The sequence below is a fragment of the Canis aureus genome, chromosome 6 (genome assembly GCF_053574225.1).
Source record: "Canis aureus isolate CA01 chromosome 6, VMU_Caureus_v.1.0, whole genome shotgun sequence".
Lineage (NCBI taxonomy): Eukaryota > Metazoa > Chordata > Mammalia > Carnivora > Canidae > Canis > Canis aureus.
In genome coordinates, this window is record NC_135616.1 from 31,611,102 (window position 1) to 31,624,485 (window position 13,384).

Sequence of the window (13,384 nt, forward strand, 5' to 3'; positions counted from 1 at the left end):
ATTATTTTGGGGGGATTGTATTCCAAACCTAACATTTTGCTGCCCATGAAATTATTCTTTTAAAATGTTTGTTGTCAATTTGGAGAAGAGGAACACAAATTATTTCAATTTCACAATCTTTAATCCTCTTAATTCTTTAGAATAACTTCTTCAAAATACCATGATTTTGATGATTTGATAATTTATTCTATTTGGGGCCTGGTATGGAAACCACATTTTTATCACTTATGTATTCTGTTTTCTAGGTTTTATGTTCTGTCCCTAGGGGAACCACTTTGCATTGATTTCTACCATATTTTAATGGGTATTTTTAAAATTATTTCACTCAAGGGAATTCAAAATTCTATTCCTAGGTGATATTTATATGTTTTATCTCTTTGCTAGGCTATGAGTTCCTTGAAGTATTTCTCTGTCTTTCATGTTTTCTACATCCAGATAATTGCATAGTGCCTGGAAATAGCAGGAATTTAATAAATGTGTGTTGAGTAAGAGAATTTAAGAAACTATGGTATCTCATTCTGGAATAAATTACAGAGACAAATAAGTGGTATAGAAGAGAACCAAAGGATGACCTAATTAAAAATTAAAGAAACATTTGTTGATATTGTACTCAGTGTAGAGGCTGCTTTTAGGCAACAGACTTGAGCAATGGAAATCTGAGCAAGGTGAAAGGGCCCAGAGTGACCAGGCTCATTAAGCTACTACTCACCTTGAAATAGCTATAAGCCCTAAATGACCAATTACAACCAGGCACAGTTCCTAAGATTACCAAAACAGAAAAAATTCCATATGCCCCCATACTTGCTCATTTCATCCTGTAACTATAGCCCCTCACCTCCACCTCCTGGCAGTCTCTCCTTTGCTGTCCTGCCTGCTGCTCCCTTATAGTATGTTTAATAAACTCTATCTCTTTTGTTCTGCCTTGTATGAATTCTTTCACTGCCTGCACTCTTGGCCTCTACTCAATCTGAACACCCCAACTCAGTCTTGTACAGGTTACCAGACCCATTAAGAAACCACAGTACAATATTACGGGCTTCCATTAAGCTTAACATTTTGTAAAAATTAACAAAGAAATTTAGGAATATTATGAGGGCACTGGGCTATATATTAGTTCACTATAAATTACAGCAAGAGGTGCCTGGGTGGCTCAGTGGATTAAGTGTCTGCCTTCAGCTCAGGTTACAATCACAGGGTCATGGGATTGATCCCCACATCAGGCTCCCTGCTCAGCGGGGAGTCTGTCTCTCCCTCTGCCTGCTGTTTCCCTCTGTTTGTTCTCTTTCTCTCTCTCTCTCTCTCTCCCTCTATAAAATAAATAAATAAAATCCTTTTAAAAATTTACAGTGAAAAGTAAGTGAAAAACTTAAGTAATAATCAGAATGAAAACATTCAGAATAACACTGTTTAACCTGAGAAAGAGGTTGTACCCCTGGGAATTCGTAGGGGAATGTTTATTTTAATAAAGGATTAAATAAGAGGAATCTATCTGAAATTCAGTAATTTCACATATTTTCAATCCAACTGATAGATAGATAGATAGATAGATAAATAAATAAATAAATAAATAAATAAATAAATAAATAAATAAATAAATATCAGGAACTGTTATTTCCCCAAATAACTACTTAGGAGTCCCTGAACTTCAATTTTTGCCTCCATGAGCCCACAGAAAATACTGTTCAGCTTCCTTAGCCACTCAGTTTTAGAAATAGGAAAATGACTGGAGAGAAAAGGCAATGTCAAAAGCAGAGTTCACTTTTCTGGGTTTTATTTTTCTCCAAAATATTGGCTCCCAAAATTGTTGCTAACTTGGATGTTCCTTAATGTTTTCCTACAGGCTTACTCTTAATATTTTGTTTAACATTTTTAGTTGTTCTCAGCAGGAATCATAGTCCAAAATATCTAGCCTTCTATTGCTGGAAGAGATACTCCCCAGATGATATATTTAAGCCCTTGAATTTCAAAGAATTCTGGTGCCAAGAGTTCCAGGGACCAGACTCAATGCCTTAGGATAAGGATATCCTACCTTTGGGATAAAATAATTAGTTAGTGGCACTGAGAGAAAACTAATTATCTGCAGGCAGAAACTTCCCCAAGAGCCTATCCAGAATTAGAATTTACTTTCACAGCCACTGTCAATAAGTAGTAATTCTACGTAGATCTCACAAATTCTCTAACTTTAATTCTGTCTTTGGCAGAAAGACCTTTTGAAATCTAAATTTTTTATCCCTTCTCCCCCATTCCAGGGAATAAAACCATCCCTGAAGGCAAATGCTTTGTCCTCAGTGCCCTTTTGTCCAGGGTTCTCTCTCAGGCCTTTTGTTCCATCTCTGTAGCTCCTGAGTATCCCAGACCTTTCAGGTCCTACACTTTCCCCCCACAGATTCCTTGTTCTGGAATTTCTTCCTTTCTTTCTCTCAAAAGACCTTATTCTGCCCTTAATATTTTGGGAAGTTTTGTTTTGTTTCCATTGGGAGACCAGAATTTTCTTTTTCCCAGAATTTACTATTATACACATTGCAGGTGACTAGCATCTTTGATGCCTGTACACTAAGTACGAGTAGCAATTCTCAGTCATTCTTCATGGTAGACACTTTGAAACTGTCAACCTTTCTAACCTATCTGCAGGCATATTTTAAGATGATGTACTGTTTAGGGGTTGGAAGTGGAGATTATATATATTTAATTAGACTTTTTAAAACGCATAGATTTTTAACTGGGATTTTAGGTTTGCTTCTTTCTCAAAATAATAGCATTTTGAAACTCTACATAATGGAAGAGGAAAAAAAACTTTCAAGGGTCTTTCTCAAAGTTTTAGAGTGATATTATACCCTATTATTCCCAGTACTTCTGCAACAGTTTTTATATAATCCCAAGTAAATCAGCCTTTCTTAATAGGAAGAAAAGGTGACACACCATTGCTAAGGCCAACTTCTTGATGCATGGATGACTAGTGGTCTATGCTACCAGAATATGCTAAGCTTGCAAATATGATTCTTGCCTTTCTTTTTTCTTTCACATTTCCATTTATAAGTGTATATAATTTGCTTGGTAGAGCACACCAAAGGGTGTTTCTTGGCCAAATTCCCAACTGTTTAGAAATACATCCAGTTTCCAGAAGTTTAGATGAGGTCACATAAGGCACTAGATTGGTTTAGTTTAGTGGTCAAAATAAATAAGTAAATTTAGTAAGGAAGTACATACATTCAGCTTGATGTTCAATTTGTTATACATCATGGTTATATGAACAGAAAAGTAATAATTTAAAGACTATGTACCACTGGCCAAAATGGATAAAAGACTCAGCAGAAAAAGAGATTTGCTTTATCAGCAATATTATGTTTCCTCTCCCTGTACTGAAAACAGCTCAGTGCTAGCTAGTATAAAGTGAAAAATGGCCTTGAAAAAATAGTTAAAGATGAAAAATATAGCAACATTGTACATAGAAAATAAATAATTTTATTACAACCTAAAGAAACATGAATTTAAAAGGATTACTTTCTATTGGCAATGTAAGAAGGTAATTGGAGGAAGAAAAACAAATTCTTTTTTTCAATGTCAATCATAAAAGGAGTTGCTCACAGAGATGAATACAATTGAAATTTGCCAATCTGAACTCAGAAATGATAATGAAATTTATACTAAATTCATCATAAACCTCACTACCTTTTTAAGGTAGAACTCACAAACAACATTTTATGCGGGTTTTTTTGCAGGGCATGTAAACATTATATATTTATTATTGTACATTAATGCTCTTAGATGGTGTTGAGATAGGCATCCTTTCATTGCTATATTAGCCTGAATTTTGACTAACTTCCTTGATAACCATTAATTCAAGTTGCAGTTGTATGTTTACTCTGGCAAAGTCACTCTACTTCTCATTCTGCTACTGAACTTGTTATTCTAATGTTTCCTAGACTAAAAACCTAGATTGCAAATTTGTTATATAAGTGTGTAATCTTAGAGTAAATAATCTTTGAATCATATCATGGTCTGAGGTTCATCTACTATGAATGGAAGAAATGCATGTGCACACTTAGTGATATTTACTTTGGATGCTTATAGACTTTAGATTGAGTCTTTGATTTTTAGAGAATGCAATATATTGGATAAGAAAGATTTAGGAAAGTGGAAAAGGAAGGTTTTCCTTTCTAGTAATAGTAGACTAGGTAATTCAAATCAATATTCCAGGTGACTACAACTAGAAATACTGGATAAAATTTAAATGTATATGTAGTATTTATGTGGGGTTTGTGTGCATGTGTGTGTAAAAATCAAAAAGCATCAGATAGATAACAAAACTGTGAGAAATTTCAACTTGGTACCAATGAAAGCAGATAAGGAATTTGATTCCTGCACTTGTGTATGCTTTTTCTTTAGGTGAGTGTAGGTTCCAGAGATGAACCTAGGAAATAAAGGAACACTTTTTTGACAGTCCAGAGAAGATATGGATATAAATATTGATATCCAGGACATTCCAATGAGAATGTGAGGATTCCTCTTTTGATTGGGATCCCACAAAACAGCAGCATCAAAAAAATAAGTGTGAGCCCCAAAATAGTAAGGTCCTTTCAAAGACTGCAGCTCATGTTTCATATACCTCATCTTCTCAAATTAGACAAAAATGGCCCCATATTTCTAGTACTCCTTGGTGTCTAGCAAGAGCAAAGGCAAATCACCTTTGGAGAAAAGCATCATCTTAGGTATCAAATATAACTGTAAATGTTTTTCCTAATGCCATCTCCAGCATACAATTAATAACAGCAAGTCTCATTTGGAAATGTAAAAATAAAATGTGAACTATATTCAGAAAAAAACTATAGGGACACCTGGGTGGCTCAGTCCGTAAAGCATCTACCTTTGGCTCAGCTCATGATCCCAGGGTTCTGGGATGGAGCCCCACGTTGGGCTCCCTGCTCAAGGGAGAGCCTGCTTCTCCCTCTGCCTCTGCCTCTGCCTGCCACTTCTCCTGCTTGTGCTCACTTACTCTCTTTCTCTCTCTCAAATAAATAAAATAATCTTAAAAAAGGAAAAAGAAAAGAAAAGAAAAATAATGTAATGGGGTACCTGCGTGGCTCAGTTCATTAAGCATCCAACTCTTGATTTTGGCTCAGGTCACGATCTGAGGGTTGTGAGGCCAAGTATGTCACTGAGCTCTGCAATAGATGTGGGGCTTGCTTGAAATTCCCTCTCTCTCCCTCTGCCCCTCTCTACAAAAAAGAAAAGAAAGAAAAAACTATAATAAAACATTTTCACATGCTCTATATATTAGAATTATCAGTGATGTCTTTATAATATATGTCCCTGAAATGATGGAGAATTTTTTCAGGGAACTGGAAATTTAATAATAAATAAATACATAAATAAAATCCTCTACCTAAAAAATGCAATAACTGAAAGCAGAAACAAGGAATGAGTTTTATGAAAGATTGGACATAGCTGAAGAGATAATTAGTGAACCAGAAGATAATATCTAAAATAAAGAATACAGAGAAAAATAGATTGAAAATACAATACAAAAATGCATGGAGAATGTAGCAAGAAAGCCCTACTTATTTCTACTTGGAGTCCCAGAAAGGGAGGAGAGCACATGGAGCAAAAGTAATATAATGATATGTACAAGTAATATAAAGATAGAATATAACAGATAATGACTTTGAAACATGATTAAAGACAACAAGCCACCCACACAAGAAATCCTAAAATCCTTAATCAAGATATAGATCAACATCAAAACTCAGCAGATTTTAATTGTTAAAAATATAAACAAATAGAAAATCTTAAAATCAGCAGATTAAAAAGGCCTTTCCAAATAGCATCAATTAAGCTGGCATCTGACTTCAACACAAACAGTAGAAGCAAAAATATAAGAAAATACCTTTAAAGCAATAAAGGAAAATAATGTCCAGACTAAAATTATAAATCTAGCAAAGCTTATCCTTCCATAATGAAGAACATTAAAAAATAGGGATTAAAAAAAACTGAAGAAAAAAAAATGATCATCAGAATTGAACTTATGAAAATAGAAGTTTTTTGTTTTGTTTTTGTTTCTTTTTTAAGATTTTATTTATTTATTTATTTATTTATTTATTTATTTATTTATTTATTTATTTATTTGACAGAGAGAGACTGCAAGCAAGGGAAGTGGGAGAGGGAGAAGCAGGTTCTCTGTTGAGCAGGGAGCCCAATGTAGGACTCGATCCCAGAGTTCTGGGATCTTGACCTGAGCCAAAGGTAGACAGATGCTCAACCAACTTACCCAGGTGCCCTGTTTTGTTTTTTGCTTTTCAGAAGAAAAATCATTCCAAGTGGATGGCTAGGAATTCAAGAAGAACAATGAAACTGGTAAATTATACTAAATATTGACCTAATAAAACAACAATAAAAATTACTGAGTTTAAAATATAGTAAGTATTCTGTAGAATACATATTCTTATGTACACATGAAATTATTCTAGAATTAAAACATATACTGGTCTAAAAAGCCAGTTCCATTAAAATTAAAATGACTGAGGATCAGGAGTGGCAGGGTGGCAGTCAGTTAAGCATCCAACTCCTGGTTTTAGCTCAGGTTGTGATTTCAGGGTCATGAAATTGAACCCCTGCATCGGGCTCTGCACTCAGCACAGAATCTGTTTGGAATTCTCTCCCCTTCTCCTTCTGCCCCTCCCACTTGCACTTGCTCTCTCTCTCTCAAAGAGAGAGAGTGCACACAAGCAAAGGGATCAGCAGGGAAAGAAGCAAACTGAGCAGGGAGCCCGATGTGGGGCTTAATCCCAGAACCCTGGGACCATGAACTATAAGATATAGATTTGTCATCTACAAGGCATCCAATCCATGACACTTTGTTATAGCAGCCCAAATTAAGACAATATTGACTGATAATTCTGTTTTAATCTCCAAACAAAGTTAACTTCAGTTAACCAACTAAGAAAAGCTGAGTTTAAAGATAAATTTTTATGATAAATGGAAAGCAAGGAAAAGAAAAATCATCTGAAGGAGAATCACCATTTCTCCCTAAAGCCAAAGCTGATTTAAGATTAAAAAGTCCATGCCTCTTTTTCCTGGTCCCCAACATAGGCCTGCTTAGACTTCCAAAGTGGAATTGGCTTTAGGTCTGTATTAATATTGTGGTAATGTAGAAAAGTCACAACAGACAAGGGAAATAAAAATATTAAAGAAGCATATAATACTAAAAAAAGGAATTACCTTTCTTACTGAAATCACTATTGCTAGTCTTTGGGCCCATGGTGTATTCCTTAGAAGCGTTACAATTTTGACTCCATTAAAAAAGAACAATTAATTTAGAGGTCGACATTAAAATTAGGTGTTGTTACAGTTTCTGCCGCTGCATGACAAAATGGTCCCTCCCCCCAAAAATGATGAAAAGTCACCACTTTATTTTACTACAAATCTGTAAAGACTTCAGGCAGGACTCAGTGGGGCCAACTTATCTATGCTCCAGTATGTTGATGTCATCGTTCAATGGTTGGAGGCTGTAATCATTTGGCAGTACACTTATTCATGTATTGGTAGTTGATGCTGGCTATTAGAAGGGACCTCAGCTAAGCTGCAAGCTGGAACTTCTACTTTTGGCCTCTCTCCATACAACTCTACTCTGGGCCTGTTTACAAAAAATGACTACTGGATTCCAAGAGTAAAAGTCCCAAAAGAGTGAGAGAAAAGTATGTGACATTTATTCATGAGGTAAGGCCATGCTTTGAAGCTTAACTAATATAGGTGTTTAATTGATTTAATGTTACAAAGCATCACTTTTATTTCCATCGTACTCTATTGGTTAAAGAGGTAACAGAACTCTGCTCAAGATCAATGAAAGAGAATCACAGACTCTATCACTAAAAAGGAGGAATGTCAAGTTACATGGTAAGAAGAGTACTTGCAACAGCAGATATTGTTGTAAGCAACATGTTACAACATGTTGGTATGAAGATAGAATAAGGAATCAAGCAATGCACTCTAATGTCATGAGCCCTGCTATTTACATATCCCTCCAAGAAAAGAGAAGGCTTCTAACTCTCAGTTCTCCTTTTAAATATTGATCAACTCACTAAAAGTGATTATTAATTTAACTTAAGCTAGAAAAAATTTCAGCATTACTACTAGCTTAAGTATTTGGCCAAAAGTTAGCATGTGGCTTCAAGGTCACTGGCTCTTCATGCTCAATGTATTCCAAATTTGAAGGATGCTTGAGTAAGCTAGTCAAAGATGGAGCAAATCCAGGGAGAAGAAAGAGCCTGTGTAGATTCTCAGGATGAGAGACAGAGAGGAGAACAGGGAGGAGTCAAGGAAAGATGGCCAGCAACTGTGAGCACAAAGAGTGCGGGATTATGCAGCTGAATCCAGTAAGTTACTCAGAGGCTAGGACAGTCTAGGTTAATGACATAGGTCTTTATCCTAAAAACAGTGGAAAGCCACTAGAATATGGGTGAACATTAGATGACATAGCTTGAAAAGATCATTTTGGGAAAAAACTAAGTAACAGATGAGATTGAAAAGAGACAGTATGGAAACAGAGTGCCCATTTAAGGGGTATTTGTAGTGGTCTGGTGAGAAATGATGGCAACATGAGCCTGGGCAGTAGCTGGGGAGAATGAGGGAGGTAGCCAGATTTAAAGCTGCTCATGTAACCTGATCATTCTGGGCTAAAGAGATCAGAAGAAGTTTCTATGTGAATATGAATACTGAGTTGAGTTTTAAAGGACAGTAAGAATCAAATGTATGTAACTGGGTATGAAAATTTTAAGGAAAGCAGCTTATGAAAAAAAATGCACACTGGAATGTGCTCAAGCTATGTTCTGGACATTTGTGTTCATGTGACTTGAAAGACCTTGAACATTAGCCTAAATCTAAGACAGGCTGTAAATATTAACTTTAAAAGACTCTAGTACAATTTGGTTAAAAGTATTCAATGATCATAATTTTTGTATAATACCAAAACACTTAAAACTAGGGTTTTAGAATTAAATAGAGCAAGCTTTACTCCCCAGTTCTATTATTTACCAGATCTGGGGCCTCGGGCAGTTTATATAATCTCCCTAATATATATATATCCCTTAAATCTAAGCTATTTTGGGGAAGATTAAATGAGATAATGCATAATTAATGCAGTATCTGGCATGTAGTACCTGTTCATAAATGTTAATTATTACTGTTGTAACTATGAGCACACTTCCTACTATTGCTTATTATCTTAAATCATTTACTTTGGAAGCTTATAAAAAGCAGAAATAATATCTCATTCACATCAGAGTTGTCATAAGAGTGTCATCAGAGATGGCCTTTGCAGGAGGCAGAGTTTGAATTGGGCACAATGTAATGACCATCACATCACTACATAGTAGGCATCAAACCTACCGCAGGTAACAGCAGATGATCTGTACCTGCAGACTCTACCTTACTGCCCCCTGCCATAACGAGTCACACTAATTCATCTTAATTTCTTGTCATTTCCCTTCTCTTCTCCAGAGCACCATATGGACCCAGTTAGTCTCATGAGCATTCATTCAATTCCATAAATACTAATTAAATATCAGTGCCCCTGGCACTATGAGAAAATAAGAACCAAAGTCTTGATTCCTGTCCTCCAAGAAACCATGAAACCATTTATTCATGTTCAAAAGCAAACCACTGGAAAACAATAAAATACAGAAGACCAGGGGTAATATTCAGTGGAATACCATGAAGAGAAATGTAGAGATGTGTAAATACCATGTAGGTCCAGTGAATGGACAGAAATTTTATGCACCTGAATCCTAAGATTCATAAAAGAAAATAGAGAAAGAATGGTTTGAAAGGGAAAGCTGTGGGCACAGAAGACATTTCCTATTCTCAAAAGGCCATTAAAGGTCTCAGGGCAAAAGCAAGTTGAGACCAGACAAAAGCTGATTCACACTAGTGCCTTTAGTGAACCTTGAACAACACATCACACCAAGAACATGGAGAAAGTTCATGTAAAATTTCTGTGATCAACTTTGGATATGTTTGGGGAAATGAATTTGTTGTTGCTGCCTTTGGCAATTTAAGGAAGATGACTGAGACCCAAGGAAAAAGACTGCAAATGACTTTCTAGCCCATAGCTTAATAATTTCAAAGAACTTTGATGTTTGTCAATATTCCAAGAAATATGTATTAAAACTGTAAAAGTCTTTGGGTGTTCTCAATTTTTTTAAAGTAAATTTTTCTTAGGGCTTTCTGAGCAGTACAGAACAGACACGATCCCTTTTCCACAAAGATGGCTGCCTCTAGCGCCTCACACAGAAAAATGCAATTAAATGAAAATCTAATTTTCAAGTGCATCTCGCAGTTTATTCAAAGTGGAGAATAACTCACATTATGAGCTTTCAGACTCCAGGCAGAGCACATTAATGCTGCTTTCCTTTAATAATCCATTTCTAAAACTTGATTTTTATTTTATTTTATTTATTTATTTTTTTAGAAGAGCTTGGGGATACGAAGAAGCCTATAACTAATATGACCAGACTTAACTCCTCTTTAGAAAACCTGACAAGACCAGCAGATCCAAAGCACAATTGTAGAAAGAGAGCTAATCTCCTCCTTCCTTTCTGTTCATAGCTTTTACCCTGATAGGATAGGATCTGATTTAAACTCTGCCACTTTAAATCAGCTTTCAATCTTGCATCTAACTCTTCTCCTGGGTTTTAGTGCCATATTGCAATGTTAAAGTGTAAAACTCTGCATCTGCCGAGGCATTTGGCTGGAAAAGCAAGTATGTCAATGGCCGTCCCTCGCTGCCATCACACATATGGAATTTCTGTGTTCAGCTCTGCCATCTGGTCGTTAGGCCTAGATTCACTCTTCATTGAATAAGGACCATCTACCATATCAGCACCTCTTACAATATGCTATCTTTTTCATGGTGTTATTTTATAGTTCTTCTCTGATGGCATTTCCTCTTCCCCAAAACCCATTTTTTCCCCCACAAATGTTGTACAAAGAGCAACCTTTAATGCCATCTGAGAAAAAAAAAAAAAAAAAAAAAAAGCACACACAATGCAATTGATGTAATTGGAAGAAGAGTAATCAAAATTTCAAGTAGTTGCAAACACAGTGGTAGGATTTTCATAATTACGAACACTGTAGAGTATACCCTGAATGTGTACAAGATAGTCTATGGACATAAAACAGCCTTAGCCAAGAAGAACCACTTACCATGATGAAGAGTGTGGGTTAATTGTCCTTGCCATTCCATTTCCCTTATTTATGACAGTCATTACCATGAGACTGGATGACACTTTCTTTTCTATCACAAGGATATGGCCCCAGGATGGTATACAATTTCTGTAACGATGTGCACTCTGTTACTGCTAAACTATTCCCACCTTAGAGATACAAGTACCTGACCAGTTCATTTCCTCCTCAAACACTTCATCTTGGGAGGAAAGAACAAAGTCCTAACCTGAAAACAAACATCAACTTAACTTCAAAAGTTTAAAGAAAAACCCTCAACAACCAGTCAACATGAGTCACTAAATAATCACAGATAAACTGGGCTGGAATATCATTAACCTGATCATTAGAAAACAAATCTAAAATCTGTAGCCAGATTCTGTGAAAAAGAAGATGGTGGCTTAGGGCGGGCTTTTAGGTTAACTCTATAATTGAGGCTTAGATTTTCTTTTCTGAAATCTTTCTAAACTCTGGCCCCAATACCACCCCATCCCCAACCACCAATCTCACTGCATTTCTCATCAAAATTTAACCAGTATGTGTTTCATTCTATCAGGAATTTGCTTGGATACCTGCTTAAACTTAATTGCACCTACAAATCACCTGGGGTTCTTGTTGAACTACAGAATCTGGGGTGGAACTCATGAGTCTGCCTTTCTAACAATCTCTTAGCTGATACCAATGTCACTGGTCTGAAAAGGATGCTTAGGTTTATCCAAATGTCAGTTGCTCCCATCCCTATCTACCTTACATCAGGGAGAAAGCAATTTCATAAAAGAAGACTTTGAGCCATGTTAATTTAACTTGATAAGCATCTTCTACATACCAGGTATGATAAATTAGCTATTTTTCAACATTTAAATCTCATAGGCTAAATCTAGGTAATAGTTATTATCTTCCCATGTATAAGTGAAGAAATGAGAGAGATATTGGCAAAGGCAGGATTCAGCCAATTTCTGCCTGAAACCAAATCATGATCTGTTTATTCCATTCTTCCTTACTGAGTCACAATGTGCTATTAGAAGTACTATGTCACCCAATCCAGGACTCCTCCCATTTAAAGAGGACCTTCTAGGACTTCTATGCATTTTATTATTAGTTTTTAAATTTCTGCATGCCTGAAACTTAGTACAATACCTGTTATAATCAAGGCATGTTTGTTAAATGAAATAAATGAGCTCACAAAAGGCAAGATTCAGGGCAGCCCCGGTGGCTCAGCGGTTTAGCGCCATCTTTGGTCCAGGGCATGATCCCGGGGACTCAGGATCGATTCCCACATCAGGCTCCCTGTGTGGACCCTGCTTCTCCCTCTGCCTATGTCTCTCTCTCTCTCTGTGTCTCTCATGAACAAAAAAAAAAAAAAAAAAAAAAAAAGATTCACCCATAAAGAGTGAGAGATGGAGTATAAGAGCTTTGAGCAAATGTTCTGCAGTCACAGAGGCTAAGTTCAAATATCTGCTTTTCCACTTATTGGTCATGTGAATTGGGCCAAATTAATTCTTTGCTTTCAGTCTCAATTTCCTCATCTGAATAGTATAGAATTATTACAAATTGGAGAGAGTTCTTAGCACTATGCTAGTACACATTACAGCTTCAATAAGGGATAGTTTTATTTATTTGTTATTATTATTATTATTATTATTATTATTATTATTATTATTATTAAAGTAGCCTTGTTATGGAATAGTCCACTGTAAGGTGTAGAAGGAACTAGAGCTCTGGTTCTCAAATTTAGTATGCACTGTAATCCACTGAGGAATTTTTAAAACTACTGATTCTGGAACCTATATTAGAGTTCTATTTTTTTTTTTTTTTTTTTTTTTTAGATAGAGTTCTAATTTAATTAGCATAGAGAGTGGACTGTACTGGGCATCAGCAGGTTTGTGAATTCTCCAGATGATTATAATATTTTTAAATTATGATGCTCATGCTGCATTCCAAGATTAATTAAATTAGAATCTCTATAGGTGAGACTCAGGCATTTGTACTTTTTAAAGCTCCCTAGATGATTGAAATCTGGAGCCAAGTTTGAGAACCACTGTCTCAGATAAAATTCTCCAGTGGTTTTAAAACCTGGCTGCACATTAGAATCATTTTAGGAAACAAAACAGAACAAAACAAAACAAAAAACAAACAAACAAACAAAAAAACACCAAGAAAAGTGATAATG

At 35.8% G+C, this 13,384-nt stretch overlaps 1 long non-coding RNA gene across 5 annotated transcripts in view; it reads right to left on the reverse strand.

Annotated features, from left to right (window-relative positions):
* The window catches only part of LOC144315676 (uncharacterized), a 96,832-nt gene that overhangs the window by 10,641 nt on the left and 72,807 nt on the right, over positions 1-13,384 (reverse strand). For 4 of the 5 annotated variants that reach the window (XR_013381426.1, XR_013381427.1, XR_013381428.1 and 1 more), the window contains exons 7-8: positions 6,266-6,322; positions 5,074-5,216 (exon numbers count right to left, since the gene is read on the reverse strand). This is a non-coding gene — a long non-coding RNA (uncharacterized LOC144315676). The remainder of the gene's footprint in view (positions 1-5,073; positions 5,217-6,265; positions 6,323-13,384) is intronic. The other variant, XR_013381429.1, reaches the window with a different exon arrangement.